Genomic DNA, 14,675 nt, shown 5'->3' with positions numbered 1-14,675 from the left:
GGCAGTGGTGTGGCGGGGGTCGGGGCAACAGCTGGAAGCCAGGCAAGGCTTCAGATATGAACTGCAGAGCTGACCCCACCCCTTGCCAGGACTTTGCCCCAACTCCCAACTCCTCCTCATGTCCTCAGCAAGCCATGATTTATAGATGAAGAGAATCAAACAGGCTGCGGCTGCTGGGATGCCCTGGGGAGCTGCTGGAGATGCAGTGGACTTCTGAAGGCAAGCTCACAGCTGCCCAGGGGGAACACGAGGGGAGCCAGAGGGGGAGCAGGCACACATACACAGGCCAGAGACACCCATGGCTCACGTGCACACACACAAGTCATGGAGACTCACCCTTGGCGCAGACATCTATGCCCCCCTCCCCCATGCACAGATGCACACACACACACGTATACACACACACATATACACAAGCCATAGGGACTTACCCCATGGATGGACACCCATGCTCTCACACACAAAAGTGAATACACAGCCACGGTCACAGTCATGAACAGATACCTAGCCCACTCTGCTGTCCCTGAGGTCTAAGTGTTCATGCACCTTCTCTGGCCTGGAGTCCTCTCCCCATGGACCCCGTTTGTCTTTTGGGGCAGAGCAGTGGGACAGGAAGTAAACCTGGAGGCAACTGACCTGGGCTCAGGTCCCACCTCTGCAGCTGGCCAGTGACCCAGGGCAAGTCTCCTTCTGGACCTCAGTGTTTTACCTCCAAATGATGAGAAGAACCCCAACTTCTCTTGCTGGGGTGTCATCAGGATCAAAGAATAGCTAACAATCATTGAACACGTGCCTTTTGTGGCAGACACTGTGTCAGGAAGCTTATATGCACCATCTCGTGTGATCTCCTCAACCTTATATTATCTCAATTTTGCAGAGGAAGAAACAGGTATGGAGAATTAAGGCAGCTTGAACTTGGCCTTGATCCTGCTATGGCTGCCCTCCTCTGAGCTGAAGCATGTGAGAGCATTTTGTAACATGCCACACTGCACAGCCCAGCCACAACCCACATGTCTCCTCTTTCACACTTGAGGCTTCACATAGGCTGTTCCTTCTGCCTCGAAGGCCCTTCCCTCTATTCTCTACCATCTATTCTCTTCCTTTTATTCTCAAGATCTCTAGACAAAGATGGTCTTCATTTCCTCTCACATTCCTTTCTACCTCCCCTGTAACTATGGCAATCCATCCCTGTGGATTAATAATTAGCATTTTCCATGTCTTCCCCCCACTGGGAACACTTGGAGATTTGAGACCCCAAGATCACTCATCTCTGTAGCCCAAGGTCTGGTGCACAGGAAAGGCTGGATAAATAAGTGCTAAACAAATACATGAAATTATTCAAGGCCCCACATGAGCTTACCTCCTCCAGGAAGCCCTCCCTGATGACAAGTGCTCACAGCAGTCTCTTCCTTCTCCAAACTTGAATTAACTGTCTTATGTCCAACCTCCTTTTCTTGGGAGTAGGCCTGTCCCTCAAGCAGGGCCTATGGGGTTCTCCTCATTGCTTGGGTTTCCCACAGCCCATGGCCCAGGACACAATATAGAGAAACTAGTGGACATGCTGGGAATCTGGGCACACAGACTCTTTCCCCAAGAATTCACTTGCTCTGACAGTCTGATGGTGACATTCACACTCCCCACATCCAGCCCTTCCAAAGTTGTCCCATTACCCTCACACCCTCCTAACCTAGACTGCTTCCCTCTTTGGGGGATCCTCAGATCGCAAGGCCTTGCTTTCCTCACCAAGTGCCTTTAATCATAGTAACTAGTGTATGCTCAACACTGAATCATGTTCAGGTCCTCAGCAGCCCTTTGAAGGTAAACCCTCTCATCCTCATTTCTCAAAGGAGGAAACTGAGGCTCAGAATGGGTAAATACTTGCCTGAGAACACACAGCAGAGGAGAGACAAAGCCAGGAGTGGACCTGGAGTCTGGAAGGCCTCAACTCTGTGCCCCATGGGAGTTAAGCCTTAAAATAAGTTGCTTCAAGGAGAGACGGAAGGGAAGAAAGAAACGAGTGAACACAAAATATAAAGAGCAGCCAGGAGGACTTCCCTGGCAGCCCAGTGGTTAAGACTTCACATTCCAGTGCAGGGGTTCCAGTTTTATCCCTGGTCAGAAGCTCAGATCCCACGTGTCTTGTGGCAAAAAAACCAAAACATTTTTTAAAAGTAGCAACACTGTAGCAAATTCAATAAAGAATTTAAAACTGCTCCACATCAAAAGGGAAAGGGCTTCCACTTTCCACAAACTTCTCCAAGCACTTCTTGGAGAAAAGTGGGTAAGAGACCCCTCCTACCCACACATCTTTGCTCCTTCCTTCCTCAACTGGTCCAGCCCTTGGCCTCAGTAAAGCATCCTCATCAGATAGATGCTGCTGCTGCTAAGTCGCTTCAGTTGTGTCCGACTCTGTGCGACCCCATAGACGGCAGCCCATTAGGCTCCCCTGTCCCTGGGATTCTCCAGGCAATAACACTGGAGTGGGTTGCCATTGCCTTCTCCTTCTCCATCAGATAGATGCTAAGATGTTCTAAAGTCTCAGAATAGGTTGGGGATTGGGTGTTTGGGGCCAGACAGGGTAGGAGCAGGAAGAAGGGGTGAGTGGGGTATCTGAGGACTCACCCAGGGCCCTGTCTCAGGTGCTGACTAGGGTGCAACCACTCTTCCAGAGATGAGGCAGTGATGTTGGGGGTGGTTGGGACTACATCTGCCATCACTTTCCCATCCCGATCCTGCCTCCTCCCACTTGATTCTGCACCGCAATGTATCATGCCCCAGCACCTCCCCCCACCATCCTTTGGTGGCTGCAGGATGACGTTCGAGGTGGTAAACAGTGAAAGCTGGAGTCACAGGTTTCCACAGGAAGCACCCCTCCACGTGCATGCAGAGCAGATGGAAATGGGGGAGGGTGGCAGGGCAAGGGCAGAGCCTACCAGCCCCAGGACTATTTGGGCATAGGAAGGGGAACAATTTTGGCACCTACCCCACCTCCCTTCCTCTTCTCGACCCAACATGCACAAGGAAGCCAGAAAAAGGCAGAGTGTAGGAGAAAGCAACAGAAAACCAGTGAGCTAAACTCTGAACCCCAAACAGCCAGGCAAAGCTCCAGGCTTCCTGTCATGCTGAATTTTCTGCCCTTTCCTCACTTGAAAACTCCCCCACTCCAGGCCACCCACCTTGGGAATGGGAGCAGCTCATTCCTTCCAACAAGAAAAAGAAAATGAGATGGACAGGTAGAAGGAAAAAAGAAAAAGGAGAGGAAAGAGAGCCTCTCATTTCCCAGGAGCGCTGGGCTGTTGCTCTACCCCCATACCCTCCAGACAGTCTCTCTGAGTGTCCTTCAGAAAGCAGCGGAGGCACCCACAAGCTCTCTGGCCTCACCTGGGGCAGGAACAAGGCTGGTGAAAGAGGAGGCCCAAAGGGAATTGTTTTGGAAAGTTACAAGTAGCTGAAAATAGGGGCTTAGCACGAGCAAGCCTCCTCAACCTTGACTGTAATAAAAACAGATAATGCGTGAGTGAGCCAGGGAGAGTGTGCTGGCAGGGGCCGCAGAGGCCGGCTGGATGCAGACAGTTTAGAATTCAGAAGAGATGCCAAGTGAGTAAACAGCGAATGAAGGATTATCTGGATGGGCCAGGAGCCGTTCCAGCAAGAAATTGGACGGGGACATGTCAGGATCCACAAGAACTCTGACTCCTCATCAGGGAGTGGGGCCTGGTGAACTACAAGGACCTCATCCATGCCTTCTCTACCTCTGTTCTGTCTTCCAGCAGAGAACATGGCCTTGGTAACACGGCTCAGGTTTGTTTAGTGCAGAACAGTTGACAGTGCTCCAGAGTTTACTGAGGATTTTAAATCCATTGTCATATTTAATGGAGGTGTCGAGGGTATCTTCTATCTGGTGACTCCCTCCCCTCACTAAAGCCACACCCCCAAACTCCTACAATTCTTGGCTTAGGGAAGTCTGGTGCATCTGGCTTAGTCCTCAGCCTCAAAAAAGGGTGTGTGTAGGGAGGGTTACAGGACATCTGTAGACCCCAGAGACCTACTGAGTCTGGAAGTCTTCAGCGTGAAAGCCATTCAGGACAGAGAGGACCAGGTGCCAGCTCTGAGCAGGGAGCTCAGACTGAAGGGTGTCCAGCCAGAAGCTAGCCTGGAACCTGTCACTCACCCTGACTCAAAACCTGATGAGTTGCCTGGGCAGCCATGAAAATGATCATGTCCATCAGGGCAGCAAGAGCCCAGGAAAAGGAGAAGCTCAGATAGAGGGCTTCTCCACCAGGTGTGTGCAGCGGGGGCAGGATCAGGGACGTGTGATGATTAAGTGCAGGCCTTGACCACTAGTTACTCTTATGAATAATGCATTGTTGTGCCTTGGCCTAAATCAGCATCTTATTGTTATTAATAATACACAGCTGCAAAGAAGCTGGGATTGGAATGGTGTGCTATATTTTATTTGAGGACCTCAGAGCACTTAAGAGTTCCTCATGCTGATGACTCAACTCTACCTCCGCAAGTCATACACTTCCTTACAAGACAGGGCACCTGTCCTGCCGTGACACCTTCCCACCTGAGGCTCGGAGCCATGAAAGCCATGGGGGCTAGGAATCTTCTCTCCTGGGATTCAAATTCCCGACTTGAGTTTTTGGTGGGGGAGGGGATACACTTAATCCTCGCCAGCTCAAAATTCCGGGGGATGCAACATAATGTGAAGCTGCTCCCAGAGATGTTCAAGAAGGAGGGATTAACTCGCTGGGATCCAGGTGTCGGAGGAGGTGGATGGAGAGAGACCACTGTGGATCTGAATCCAGTTCTGCCACCCACTGTCACTGTGGCTGTGTGATCTTAGGCAACTAACTCAACTCTCTGGCCCTGTCTCCGCGTTAGAATATAAGGATCTGAGATTCCTTCTTGGAGCTGTTGTTCTTCCATATTCTGGTGGTATTATTTGCACCACAAATTACTTGGATGGATCCACGGAGCCCGCTGCTCTGAACTCTGTCCGCGGTGCTTAAACAACGATCGGCACATCGCCTCTGTCCTTGGTGCTGAAACAGAAATCGGTCCCAGGGCCGCGCCCTTTTCCGGGACTGCAGCGTGGCGGTCCCATTTTCCTCTGCTAATTAATCCCTGATAAGTCCCAAGTTGAAGACCCAGCAGCGAGCAGCCAACCCCAAGAACCCCCTTTTCCTGGATGAGGCCTGAAGATGCCAAGAACCCCAGTCAGCAGCCCTGCTCCTGATAAAAAGAGCTTCCCAGATAATGAAAATGCGGCATCCCCTTCCCTCAGGGTAGCCCCCCACCACACTGCCTCCTGGCGGCTAGCGCGGGTACTGCGCTCAGAGCAGGCACACAGAAGGGTCCCCAGGGTGGCGCCGGGAGTGTGGGGAAGGAGCAGCAGACGGTTGGGCCCCCGCCGCCCCCTCACCCCTCCTGGAGCAATCTGGAGCTCTGAGCTTGCAGCGCTGTCCAACACACAAACGCTGCAGGCTGTCCAACTGTTTTCCGGCCGCCTTGGGGTGCTGTGCTGCTCCATTCACGGCAACTTCAACCCACACAGCTGGACCCTACCAGGTGAAACTTCCTGTTCTCTCCTCCAAGGTGGGTGGGGTAGACCTGTTTAAACAAACGCAACCTTTTCTCCTGCTGCCAGGCCAGTCCTAACAAAATGAACACTAAGGCCTGTAATATGCCTTCACCATGGCATAGTTTCTCTACCTCACATCCACCCAAATAAGAAACGTGCCCACAGCTCTTTCCTATGAAGAATGGGTCTTGGGGGACAGGGCCACAGCTGCAGCCCAAGCCTGTTCCCCCCACCCCACAGGTAGGGGCTCTTGGAGAGGCAAGGCAGCTTGGTGTCTCTAGGGATTGCTTGTATTAGCCTCACTGGGTGCAGAAATTCTTCTCTTCCTAAAACAAACAGCAAAACAAATCAAACCACCTGAAGACAACACCCTGAATCAGCTTCTCTGGATCCAGGCAGGGAGTAAAGATAACAGCCTTTAATTACAGTGAGTGAAGTGAAAGTTGCTCAGTCGTGTCCAACTCTTTGAAACCCTATGGACTATACAGTTCGAGGAATTCTCCAGGCCATAATACTGGAGTGGGTAGCCTTTCCCTTCTCCAGGGGATCTTCCCAACCCAGGGATCAAACCCAGGTCTCCTGCATTGTAGGCAGATTCTTTACCAGCTGGGCCACCAGGGAAGCCACTTAATTACAGCAGATAGAGCTAATATACATTGAGCAGTTACTACAGGACAAGCGCTGTGCTCAGAGCTCTGTGAACATTATCTCATTTAGCCTGGCCAAACCCCGCTGCCCCAGGGAAGCATCATGGTCAACATCCTACAGATAAGGAAAGTGGGGTTCAGAGAGGTGAGGTGACCACTCAGTTGGGGTGCAGCTGATGAGTATTGAGACCAGCAAGGGAAACCACATCTTTCTGCCCTTAACCTTACAGCTCAACTGGATCTATCACCCCATCCTTCCATGTTCTTTGGGAAGCTTCACTGCCCCCTTAGGGGTTTCTAAAGCCACCCCACCCCTCCACCATCATCATGTCTCAGCTGAGAACCACATGGAGGAAAACTTCACCCTCCCACAGCACCTTACAGCCTGCGAATTGCTTTCAAAGCCACTGTTTGAATCAACTCTCATGATACTGAGGCCCTCTTCCGATTTTACAGGGGAGGAAAAAAAAAAATTAAGGCTCAAAGGAATAAGTTTTGTTCCATGTCACACAATGAGTAATGGAGCCAGAACTCAGGTGAAGATGGTGGGGCTCCTAGCCCAGTGCTCTCTCTCTCCCTACTTCTTCATGGCTGGGGTCCTGCAGGCAAACCAGCAAGGGGGTCTTAAGGACCTTCATCTCCTGGGGGTCTTCCTGAGGCCCTGACCTGAGCTGCTTCCTTTCTCCTGCTCTCTAGGGGCCATCAGTTGGCTCAGCTCTAACTTGGAGTCTCGGAGTCTCATTCGAAATGATTTTTTTTTTTTTCCAGGCAATTACTTCCTGCTAATTAGGAGGCAAGACTGCCAGTCCCTGGGCCCTGGGCTGACCCCTTTTCTCAACTCATGGGGGTGGGGGATTGTTGAGATCCTAGGGAGCAGCACCAGCCACAGAAACTGCCTGGACCAGCCCCATCATCGGAAGGAGGCCAGGAAACTTTTGAGGGCGGGGGGACGGGTGGTGGAGTCAGGTACTCCAAGAAATGGGAAGAAGGGAGGCGGGGATGCTACAGCTCTGATGTGAGAGAGCGCCAGGGGACAAGAAGCTGGAAGAAGCCTAGACATGCCAGGCAGAGTGAGAGAGAGACCTAGGCTCGGGAGGAGCAGGGGGAGCCAGGAAGATCCAGAGAATCGGGGACACGTCATAGGAAGGGACAAGGAGGCATCTCAGGAAGCAGGGAGACAGAGGAGGAGGGAGAGATTTCCCCTCTGCCAAGGGAGAAAGACGGAACCCTGGAAAATGGTCAAGATGACAGAAGTGGAAAAGGTAGAGGCGGGGAGATACCGGGGGACTCCAGGAAGGGGGAAGGAGGCATTGCTGAAGGAAAGCCCTAGGGAGAAGGGGAGGAGAGCGGGGGAGGGCGGCTGGAGTGGCCGCTCCCAGGGCCCTGAGAAGAAGGGCTTTCTCTACGTCATTGTCCTTGAGCCTCCCCCAATGTCAGTGCCCAGCCAGCCGGGCCTGCCCGCCCTCCTACGCAGCCACAGGTGCGGGCGGGCAGGATGGCAGGGCACCAGCCGGCTGAAGCCCCAGATGCTTCACTCATCCAGGGCAGCCAGCCGACTCTCCTTTCTGCCAACCTGCCGCCCCCTCCAGCAGGCTAAGCCAGGACCCTCCTGGGTCACAAAGCCATGTGACCAAGGGGCTCTGGGGCTGTGTGGTCCAGCCCCTCCACTTTACGGAGAGGAGGATCAAGGCCCTGAGAGGAAACAGAGCTTGTCCAAGGTCACAGAACAAGTGAGCGAGGAGGCCAGATGAAAAGAGCTCAGGGGCTAAGTCTCAGTGGTGGGTCCTGTTCCCTCCTGGGTGAAGCCAATAACAGGAGACAAGACAGGTCTTGGTTGCCAGCAAGTCAGTCCCTGATCCGTCTAAGCCTTGTGGAGTGTGGGGTGGCAGGCAGAAGGCAGCGAGGGTTGCCAGGGGCTGGAAGGGAAGCAAAGGAAGTCACCATTTATGGAGCCCTGGGTGGCAGGGTTCTGCATGGGTTATAATTGCAGCTAACATTATTGAGCACTTACTAGGTACAGTGTTCCAGCCACTTAAGACATTACATGCAGATCTCATTTAATCCCCACGATAACCTTATAAAGTATGTATTACTGTTATTCTATTATAGGGAAGAAATGGAGACTCGGGAGGGTTGAGTAATTGGCCAAGTCTGCAGACTAACCAATGGCATGGTTCTAACTCTGGTGGCTGGCTACTGCTCTGAGGACCCCTGCACCCTGGCATTATCTGGAGATGCTCAGAGCCCTGAATTTGCAAGATCCTAGCCCAGCCCTGGTAGAATCTAGGCCCCAGATGCCAATGGGGTTACAGTTCTGTGTTGTGGAGGCTTCTGATGGCCCAAAGGAGATCCTAGACTTGAATAAGCCCTGTCTTACAGTGCTGGGGTCCGGGTTCTAGTTCTGGCTCTGCCACTAACATACTGTGCGACTTTGGGCAGGTCCTTTGCCCTCTCTGGCCTTGGTTCTCCCACCTATATCATCAAAGAGCTGTTACTTAGTCACTAAGTCATGTCTGACCCTTTGTGACCCCATGGACTGTAGCCACACCCACCCCAGCTCCTCTGTCCATGGGATTTCCCAGGCAGGAATACTGGAGTGGGTTGCCATTTCCTTCTCCATCAAAGGGTAGGACCAGATAATAGAGCTTGTATGTATGTATGTGTGTGTGTGTGTATTTGTGTGTGTGTTAGTTGTTCAGTCATGTCCGACACTTTTCAACCCCATGGACTGTAGCCCGCCAGACTCCTCTGTCCATGGAATTCTCCAGGCAGAGCTGGTATACATGATATTAACTTTGTGACAGACACGGTTCTAGGCAGCATATGGATGTTAACTCAGCAGCCCCTTCCAGCCCACTCTAAAGTAAGAGCTATTATTGCCTGTTTTAGAGATGGGAAAATGAGGCAGTGAAAGGTTAAGTAACTTGCCCAAGGGCACAATTCTAATCAATACATGGCTGATCTGGGATTTGGGCCCCATTACTTTTGATCCAGAGCCCATGCTCTGCCTGCCACTCTGCAGTTTCCCTAATGACTCTCTCCGCCCCTGCTTGGTGCCCCAGAGAGATCTGCCTATGTTCCTCGGCCCTGGCACACACACCATCATGCTTCCACATGGGAGGCACACCCGCCATCACGTGTCTGCATAACACAACATGCGTCTGCTCATGCTGCCACACCCACTCCTGTGCTTCCGCCCAGTTTCTGTCTGGAATAGCCACACATGACCATCCGTGGCCGCAAGAACAGGCCAGCTCCAGCAGGCCCACATGAACGCGCACGCACGGCCCCCTTTCTGGGCACTGGCTGACTCGAGGGAGCCGTGTGCCAGGCTTCAGCATATGGCCACGTGGCAGTGACGTGGGCCGCCACACCCCTTCTCCTCTGCGTCCCCCTCCCCCCACCAGTGCCTGGGTGGCTTGCACGTCACATCGCACACCTGCCGGCACCCCCATCCACGCTGCCTTCCTCACGCCTCTCCCCTAACAGAAGCAGGCACCTTCTCCAGGAAGGAAGCAGGCACAGGCCCAGCCTGGCTCCCACAGCCCAAAGATGCCAGCCAACCCGGGGGGAGGAGAGGGAGAAAGAGCCATTGATCAGAGGCTCTGGGGGCCCAGGGGCTATGGTTCCCATCGGACACTAAGCCCTCCCTTAGGTCTGAGTGCAGAGCTGAGCCCCTCAGGACCCTAGAGATGCCAACTCCCCTTTGTCATCGCCAGATATGGGGCCAGACAGGGAACCAGGGGACAGAGGGTCTGTCCACCACTGCCGAGCAAGACTGTGATGCCGAGAGGGCTACTCTGGCCAAGTTACCGGTGCACACCCCCCACCCCATCCTTGGTCCCTGCTCTCTCCTCCCCCTGCCCAAGCATCTCAGAGTTCTGTGTATTTTTAGGCCTCAGCTGACAGGCTGTGAAATCGCTCCCTTCGCACCTCCCTAACCAGGCGGGGGCTGGAGAGGGAGGAACGGGGTTGTGAGGGGGGGGCACACACACAGCCGATTCATCAGGCTCCTCCAGGGCTGGCAGGTGCCAAGTAGGGAGTAAGGGGTGCCTCCTTCTGAGTGAGAGGATCTTTCCACGTCGCCCAGAGAGAGGGAGAGAAGATATGGTGGGAAGGAGGCTCCGCCCCACTCCAGGGGCCTGGCAATAAAGCTTTAGGGGACGCCGGGCACTAAAGCAGGTGCTGGGATATACTCTGGGTCCAGCTCTGAGGCCAGTACCCATCCCTAGCCCTCCCTTCTGAGCAATGGACCAAGAGACAGGCTGGCTCAGGATAAGGGCAGTGTGGTGCAGTGGTTAAGACCAGGGCTTGGTGATGAGGCTGATGTGCAATTCCATGCCCTGCTCTACTGAGTGACCTGGAGAGACGCTCCACATCGTTGGGCCTCAGTTTCCTCATCTGTGCAACAGCGGTAACGATATCTCTCTCGAGGGGCTGCTGTGAAGACTAGATGAAAGCTGTACATGTAGAACGAGGTGGTCTGTGGGTCCACCAGGCACTGCTGAGAGATCCCCCTTACGGCTTTCCCCCACTGGCAAATCCTCCTCCTTACCATGATCCTTGAGGCAGGAGCCCAGAGTTCATCCTCTTTGGTACCCACTGGACCCTCTCCCCCAGGGAAACAAACCCCCAGCTAAGGTGGGCAGAAATCATAGACCATCCCCACCCCCTGCTTCCTGCTATGGGGCACCCATGCCCATTGCACGTGCACACGGACTCAAATGCCAACACGCTCATCTGCTGCCAGTGCCTGGGTATGAGGGCGTTCGCTCTGGGATGACCCCCTTAGGGAAGTGGGAGGACGTACCCAGGCCCTGCTGTGAATGGGCCATTGTGCCAGGGGCCGTGGGCATGGAGAGGGGGGCGGCCTGCCTAGTTGCTGTGGAGACAGGCTGGCTCCAGTGGGGCTCTGGAGCTCAGGCCTGGCAGCTGGAGCTTGAGCAGTATGGCTCCTCCAGGGCCAAGCCCTGATACCCATGGTGAGGGGGTGGGGTGCAGGACTGATTCTCAGGAGCCTTTACTGTGTTCAGTGGGCCCTGGGACCACCCCACTTGGCTCTACATCTCTCCCCGGGAGACTTCCTCTGATACCCCAGCCCCCTAGGTAAGCCCCTGGGGGTGTACAGCCATGTCCCCCTGCACCAGGCTGTTCCCTTGACTGCCCATTACCCACCACAAGCTTTCCAAGGGCAGAGCCCCAGACCTCCTGCTAAGGGTGCTCTCAACACAGCCCTGGGCAGGTAAGAGACAGTGGAGGGGCTGGACAGAGGTGGGAACAAAGACATTAATGGCTGGGGATGCAGCTCCATAGGTGGGCCTGCCACCAGGCTTCCCACCCTCCACACTGCTGCGTTAAAGTTCTTCATAGAGAATGCTGAAAAGCCATCCATAGCCTGCCATTGCCCAAATTAAAAAAAAAAAAGTCCAATTTTCCTACTTCAGAACGCCAGGAGCTTCATCAGCTGGCCCAAGCCTCGACTCCTGTGCTTAGTTGCTCAGTTGTGTCAGATTCTTTGCGACCCCACGGACTGTAGCCCACCAGGCTCCTCTGTCCAAGGGGATTCTCCAGGCAAGAATACTGCAGTGGGTTGCCATGCCTTTCAAGTCTCCTACTACGGCCCCCAAAGACCTCCGTTCCAGCCCTGCAGGCTTAGACACTCACTGCTGCCTCGACCGGCCGAGACCTGACACACGTCCAGGGCACTGCACATGCTGTCCCCACCACGTGGAATGACTCCTTCCTGCCTGCTCACATGGCAAGCTCATTCTCCCTCCAAAACCCAAAACCCTGGACCCGAGGCTCATGCTCCTGGGTCTGGCAGTGTGGCTGGTCCCAAATCAACTTCTAACTGCAAGTTCCGCCGTCCCAGGGTGGTCTGAGGATGGACCAGCTAACGTACATCGAGGGCTTAGAAGAGCACGTGGCATCTACTGAATGCTCCACACATCTTTGCTATTCTGAAGTAGACGGACCGACACTGCCTCCGTGAAGCCCTCCTACTGCCGGCAGCAGGGTGGAGTGGGGCTGAGGCAGGCCTGTCCTCCTTGGAGCTTCCAGAACCCGCATCCCGCACATCAATCACTCAGTGCAGGGTAATGTTGATAACAGCTGTCGCTGGTTGAGTGTTTACTATCTGCTGGGCTTTCTGCTAAAGATGTTTCCTGCCTTATCTCGCCTCATCCTCTGACTCCATGGGAGGTAAGAACCAGCATCATACCCATTTAACAGGGGAGGAAACTGAGGCCAGGGTGGTGGGGGGACTTGCTTTAGGGACACAGTCGTAAGTGTCTCTACCAGAAGCTGTTTGACCCCAGACACCTGGCTTAAGCAAGCCATCCCTTGCTGCATGGACATGAAGTGCGTAGCACATACCAAATGTTCCATAAATAAGAACTTTCTATTATTGTCCTGCTGTTACTATCAGTGGAGGGAACAAAGTCTGTTGGATGATCTAAGAGGGGTTTCCTTAGGCTGGACCCCCTATAAAGCAGGATGTGTGGGCTCAGTCACTCAGTCATGTCCAGCTCTTTGCGACCCCATGAACTGTAGCCCCCAGTCTCCTCTGTCCATGGGATTTTCCAGGCAAGGATATGGGAGTGGATTGCCATAAAGCAGGAAACTCCCATTTTCCTGGAGAAAGAAAGTGAGGGTGCAGAGGAAGCCTTGGGCTGCCAGGAGTGAGGGTTGGGATGGCAAGAAGGTATACAGGGAGCCCCAGGATCTGGACCCAGGGGACTTGAGGAACCTGAGGGATGCTGGAGGGAGCCAGTGCCCGCAGGTGTCATGGCAGGCCCAGGCTGGGCAGGGCAGGAGGGGGCTGGCCGTGCGCTAGCTGAGCTGGCCACTGCTCTATGGCCCCGCTGACACCACCCCGTGGTAATGAGACGGATCCAATTTGTACCCAGGGCCCCGCCGGGAGCAGCTGCTGCGGCAGGGTTTGAAGTAATTTAATTGGACACATTTGCCACACAGCTCCCTCCTCTGCTCCCCTCATGGAGTGCCTCACGCCGGTACCCCTCGAGGCCTCCCACACCCCACGCCACCCCCCACCCCAGCTGGAAGCAGGGTGCACGCTTTGCCAGCCCGTGCTGTGAGACCCCCACCTGCTAGGATGGATGCCTTGGCACCTCTCCTCTCACTCTGGGGGCTCCTGAGCGCTCGGGAGCCACAGGGCTGGCGGGGTTCTACAGGTGCAAAGTTCTCCCCTTTCTCCGAGGCAACCAGCACCTCCGGCCCGCCTCTTCCGATGGGCAGAAAGGGTCACCGTCTTTCTACCCCGGCCAGCTGGAGAACCCCAGCTCCCTCCGCCCCAGGAAGGGCATCGGAGGAGCAGGGCCACTACCAACATGGGGGGAGGCAGTTCTCCTCTGAGAGCTCTGGGAAGGGGTGTATACACACACATATCGAGTTGGAGAAACACGTATACACACCCAGTTACACACACACACATGTTGACAGATTCACATGTTGTCCTGGGCCTCCCCGTATCTGTACACACCAAAGCTCCAACCCCACCCCCCCATCCACCCTAACATCCCTGCCGTGCACACTGCACAGCCAGGTGAGGCCCTGCTCCCAGCAGATGGAGGCCTTGCAGGCAGCCAAGCTGGCAGGTGGGAGGGTGTGGCAGGGGGCAGGCAGGGCCCCTGGAGGGCACAGGCTCCGCCTGGCTGGGTACAGGGCCAGGGGAGCTGCCCTCCCCCAACGCTCTCTGTCACAGCTCCCCACGCACCTTGACACACCTCGCTACAAATCCACTTATTAGCTCCTGTTTACAGCGGGCATGGCACTTGGATGAGCTATTAGGGCCGTCCAGCTGCCACCCGCCTGCACCCAGGTACATACACAGCCCAGCACTTCTGCCCACCGGCCCTGCCCTCCCTTTCCTGGGTGCTGGGGCCCCACACCCGCAGTCACTCAGATCCATCAGTTCCCCAAACCTCCCAGCTCACCGTCTGGGTCAGCTTCCAGCTCAGCCCCACAGGTGATACACTTCTGCCAAGGGACCCCTCCAGGCAGATGCTGCAGAGCCTCCCGGGGCAGGCCTGACGCACCAGCCCACCTTCCGACCAGCTGGGTTCAGAGCTCCGGGCACAGGCTCTGGGCACCATCCAGCCCCTTCCACAGGTCCCATTTTGTCTACCAACTCTGTTCCAACCCTTGGGGAATTCTGCTGGGTGAGACGAAGCCCTGCCCTCTAGACACGAGCTGGACAGGGCCCAGCAAGGCTGCCCCCGCTGCCCGGAAGGTCAGGGACGTCCATGTCTGTGGAACTGGCACGGTCCACCTGGTACCACTGGCTGGGGTTCCCTGGCAAGGCGGGCGGTCACCCGGGCTAGGTCTGGCACAGGCTGGCTCCGGCAGCAGGCCAGATCAGTGACCGCCCCAACAGACAGCGCTGACCTTACGGGTGGCATGTGCCACCTGCCGGGCATGCC

This window comes from Bison bison, unplaced genomic scaffold, assembly GCF_000754665.1.
Source record: "Bison bison bison isolate TAMUID 2011002044 unplaced genomic scaffold, Bison_UMD1.0 scf7180017864334, whole genome shotgun sequence".
NCBI classification, from domain to species: domain Eukaryota; kingdom Metazoa; phylum Chordata; class Mammalia; order Artiodactyla; family Bovidae; genus Bison; species Bison bison.
Note: the sequence above shows the minus strand (reverse complement) of the source record.